Source organism: Dipodomys merriami, unplaced genomic scaffold (assembly GCF_024711535.1).
Source record: "Dipodomys merriami isolate MVZ:Mamm:240054 unplaced genomic scaffold, mDipMer1.0.p SCAF_426, whole genome shotgun sequence".
NCBI classification, from domain to species: Eukaryota; Metazoa; Chordata; class Mammalia; order Rodentia; family Heteromyidae; genus Dipodomys; species Dipodomys merriami.
This window is the reverse complement of record NW_027205893.1, coordinates 141166-146628: the sequence shown is the minus strand read 5'-3', so window position 1 is coordinate 146628 and position 5463 is coordinate 141166. Positions and strand designations below refer to the sequence as shown.

Here is a 5463-nt window from a genome sequence, read left to right as displayed (position 1 = left end):
GTCTTATAGAGTTTTGTCATTGAGAAATTCTTATTATATGTGAGAGTTAATGCAATTTCACAGGGAAAGGTTGGAAAGTCAAGAAGTGCTCACTAAACAAATTCAAAATATGGTCTGTTCTTACTTTCTTGATACAACAGCCCCACTGATTTCTCTCATGGATATCTTCTAATCTACTTCTAATTTTACTTCTAATTCACAAGTGGATATAACTCAGTTTCATTTAACTACATGAATTCTTGTTACATATGTTACTGACCTACATTACATCTGAGGCCTAGTGACTATCTGAAATCATCAATTTAATCATAAATGACCTCTGTTCTTTTGCAATAACTAGACTCCTTCAGGGGCCTGAGGACACCAAGATACTTCAGGAGACACAAGCCCCTTCTCCTATCAGACTTGCCAATGCAGAAGAAGCAACTGTTCCCTTCAACCCTTATAGGAAACTTGCCTGTAACATGAGATTCTCAGCAGTGAGAAGGGTATTCAAACTACACCTGCCTGGACACTGCTGGCTCACCATCTGAAACTTCTCAAGCCTTTCTTCAATAATGCTGTCTGTTGTATGTAGAATTGTTGTTTGTCTGCACCAGCCATCCAGACATCTCCTTATTCTCTTCATTGAATAGGATCCACGAATTGAGTCTGTCTACAATCTCCTCTTTGCTGATAATCACCTACAGAGAAAAATGCATTTGGCTGTTGAAGACAGCAAACAAAATGGTGCCCTCCCCTCCTATTAATGGAGTGTGAATTTCATTCATTTTAGTTAGCATCTTAGAGGACTTATATCTGTGTTTTTCCTCTCAGAAACCTAGGGTTCAACATCATCAGACATTCTCATACATTTGCTGAAGTAACAACTCTAAGTGACCAACAACACTTTTACCCATTGCAAATCTATTACCATCAGGTCACAACAAACCTTATAAAGAAGAAAGGCAGAATATATTAAGCACCCCATAAATTCTTCTGCTTTATATCCTTTCAATATTTATTTTTGAATGATGATAACCTAATTTAATTCTGATGATATTTTTTCCTCTTAAAATTAATCAAATTATTACATGATTAAGGCCAAATGTCCTGCTTATTTAATTTAAAAAACTATAATTCACATCATGTAAAACCAAATGTTTATAAAACAACATATCAGGAAGATTCAAGCCATATATATATATATATATATATATATATATATATATATATATATATACATATATATATGTATATGTATATGATGGAAGATTCATACATAGTAAAATAAAAGAAACCTTAAACCAATGCCCATCACTCATTTGATCCTGCACCTCTAGTGGAAGAGGGTGATTTTACCTATTAATCATGGAAATGTCATCTCAATCCAGTCTACTCTACACAGGCTAACCCCAAAACACCCAATGCTTCATTACTTACAAACAACTCCAGCAAGTAGACTTTATTTAGCTTAGGATTCTCCTCCCTACAATGATAAATGGATTATGTTAATAAATTTGAAAGTAAATAGTTCAAAACAGCCTGGCTCAGAGTACAAAAGGATTTTGAGGTCTTAAAAATCTTGAAATAATTCCAGTTAAAAAGGGGCCACAGAAGGTCCATTGCTAAAGTTTTAACATGAAGTTCATAAATACGAAACAAAGGGATTTTCTTCTTACACACAAAAACCTCACCAAGAATTTTTGAGTGAAGCAAAATTACCAACTGTAGCACCATCTATCCAGCCAAATGTATTGAAAGGGTTTGAAAGTCTATCCCTAGAAACCCAAGTTTTGTTTCTAACTCTCTGACATGTATTTATTTCAACTTTTAAAACTTTAGTTTTTCATGGCTCAGAATTCTTAGTTAATCTCACAATGGCCCTACATACTGCTCTACATTAACTTTTGGAGAACTTTCCTAGAACACCAAACACATTTTTTTTGTATAAAATTTGAATAGAAAATTTAAATTGACTTTTAAAAATGAGACGAGTAAATGCTCATTCTCATATAAAATATAGGTCAACACTTCAATTTAGAGGACAATAAAGTTTATATTTAGTTGAAATTTATTTACTAATTATATATATATATAAATCCTCCAACAACAAATCCTCAAAGAAACAACTGAGCAATAAATAAGTGGGCTAAAGACTTAAAGAGAAACTTCTCTGAAGAGGAAAGAGGATGGCCAATAGACACATGAAGAAATGCTCAACATTTCTAGCCATAAAAGAAAAGCAAATCACCAAAATTACTCAAGCTGATTTAAAATTTGGCAAAGGAGCAGGGTATAAAAATAACCATCAAAAATCAATGGCTTTTCTGTATGCCAATAATGAGAAAAGCGTGGTTGAAATCAGGAAAGCAACTCCATTCATAACAGCACCCCCAAAAATATCTAGGAATTAATTTTACCAAAGAAGGGCAGGACCTCTATAATGAACACTTTAAAAACCTGAGAAGGGAAATCAAAACAGAACTTACAAAGTGGTAAAACCCCCCATGTTCCTGGATTGGAAAGATCAACATCGTGAAAATGGCAATACTTTCCAAGGCTTTCTACCAATTTAATGCAATACCTATAAATATTCCAACCCCTTTCTTCAACGAATTAAAGAGGCTATCCAAAAATTCATATAGAACAATAAAAAACCCAGAATAGAAAAAAATATCATTAACATAAAGAACAGTGATGAAGGAATATCAATATCAAATTTCAAACTCTACTACAAAGCCATCGTAATTAAAACAGCTTGGTACTGGCACAAGAACGGACATCAGGAACAATGGAATAGAGTTGAAAAGGCAGAAATGAATGTACAGACATATAGCTACCTAATCTTCGATAAGGGAGCTAAAAAAATAGAATGGAAGAAAGCCTCTTAAGTAAATTGTGCTGGCAAAATTGGTTAATCACTTGTAGAAAATTAAGCTAGATCCTTATATATCAATCTGAACCAGAATCAACTCCAAATGGATCAAAGCCATCTGAGTCAAAGCAGACACTCTGATGGAATAGGATGGAATAGGAGAAACCGTAGGTCTCCTTGGCACAGGCTGAATTTTTTTTTAATGGAGACCCAGAAACACAACAAATCAAAGAAAGGTTGGACAAATGGGATTGCATGAAATTGCAGAGCTTCTACATGGCAAAGGACATAGTTAACAAGATCAATAGAAAGCCTATGGATTGGGAAAAGATCTTCACTAGCCACTAAACAGACAAGGGTCTCATATCTAAAATATACCTGTAACTCAAAAAATTAAATCTCCCAACAACCAATCCTCAAAGAAACCACTTCTCCATAAATAAGTGGGCTAAAGACTCAAAAAGAAACTTCTCTGAAGAGAAAAGAAGGATGGCCAATATACACATGAAGAAATGCTCAACCTCCCTAGCCATAAAAGAAATGCAAATAAAAAGAACAGAAATACCATCTCACCACAGTTAGAATGGCTATAATCAAGAACTCTAATAACAACAGATGCTGGAGGGGATGTGGATAGAAGGAAAACTTACTGTATTGTTGTGGGAGTGTAAACGTGTTCAACCACTTTGGAAAGTTTATGGAGGTTCTCAGAAGACTCCACATAGAGCTGCCCTATGACCCAGAACTACCACTTTTGGGCATTTACCCAAATGTTCACAAACAAGATCATACTAATGCTACCAGCAAGACTATGTTTATTGCAGAATTATTTACCATAACTATGATATGGCACCAACCCAGATACCCTTCAGTTGATGAATGGATCAAGGAAACGTGGTATATATACACAATTCCATGCCTCCATAGAATTTCTTTGTCCCATTTGTTAGGAAATGGAAAGACTTGGAACAAATTATATTAAGTGAAATAAGCCATACCCAAAGAAACATAGATCCCATGGTTTCTCTTATTTGCAATAACTAGTATATGTCTGAGAAAAGCAGAAATTTTTAGACAAGTTGATGTTAGGCGAAATGAACCCCAAGATATTTTTTTTTCTTTCTTGTGATAGTTTCCAGCATATTTATAAATTGATTTCTTTGTTGCTTTGTATGTACCTCCCCCATGGTATAACTCCTGTTTTCACTGCATTTGATTCTGGTATCCTGCATCTTGTATATACATTTTTCTAATTTGGAGAGGGTAAGGGAAAACACAAAATGCTTAAATAGGGATACAGGTTGACCCATTGTAAAAATGCAATGTACAAGACCCTTCGATGAAAACAAACATTAGAACTTCGGAGGTGGGGAGAATACTCGTGGAGATAGGAGAGAAGGAATCGTAGTGGAAAAACAAAGGAGGAGGCAACAATGCTTGATAGGAAATATACTTGATAGGAAATTACCTTACTCATTTAATTGTAACCCCTCTGCACAGTATTTTTTTTATAATAAAAGACATACAAAAATTAATTCAATGTATGATTATGGGCCAGTACTAGGATTTGAATTTATGGGCCTTCCACTTACTTTCACACTTCAAACTGGGATCTCTATTTGTCTTTATTTATTTATTTTTTAAAATCAGGAATGCTTCACAAATATTCAAGTCATCCTTGCACAAGGGCCATGCTAATCTCTGTATCGTTCCAATTTTTGTATATGTGCTGCCAAAGTGAGCAATCTTTAATTTTTTGTTAATCTTTTTTTCAAGGATAAATCTAATAACACTGTCCCCTAATTTTGTATAAAATAAGTTTTAGACATATATTTAATATGTAATATATTTGTGAGATATATACATACTATTTATCTGCAGGAGTTGGGCACACTGCAACAATTGAAGGCACTGATTTAATTTCATTGCTGTCATTCTATTTTAAGACTTTTAAAAATCAAAACATAGATGACCATGATTTCATCGAATGTCCTGTCCAATATAGATTTGTGTGTATCAGGCAGGCTGTACCTCATGTCACACAAGAGTGCAAGAATAATAGGGTTTAGCTCATTACATAGTGGCTTATCAGGACATAGGAAATATCCCTCAATTTGGTTGAGCTGATCTCCATTGTTTGTTCTATACTATGCCTCTGCTTTGGCTCTGCAGTTTACCATTTCAAGATGATATTTTGTTCTTTTGGAGACAGATGAATGGAGAAATGTACGTGGCCTCCATGACAATTACCTGTATCTGGTTAAAATTCATACTTTCAAATGGGATATTTGTCATCCCTGTAGAATATAAATGAGGACTCCCAAGCACCAGCTATCTACTTTGCAGCCATTGTAATTTTCATGGAAGCACTATTTTATAGGGACAAAATTATGGTACCAAATACGTCCTTCAGCAACTACCCTTGGGAAATCCTTATGCTCATGCCAAAGTCATTGAACTTCACATTGCCTTTGTCATCCAACACGATGTTATTGGATTTAATGTTTCAGTCATTTTCAGTTTCATTAAAGTAATGCACAGTCCTCACAATCTGTTTGAATAAACTCCTGACTTCATTCTTGAATAGGCGGTATGATTTTCACATT

General features: G+C 34.5%; 1 non-coding gene across 1 annotated transcript; it reads right to left on the bottom strand.

Moving 5' to 3' along the window:
• Nucleotides 1-4498: 4498 nt before the first annotated feature.
• On the bottom strand, nt 4499-4602 carry LOC138807650 (U6 spliceosomal RNA). Its single transcript, XR_011366226.1, has one exon. It is a non-coding gene; the product is annotated as a U6 spliceosomal RNA (small nuclear RNA).
• Between the last annotated feature and the right edge of the window lie 861 nt (nt 4603-5463).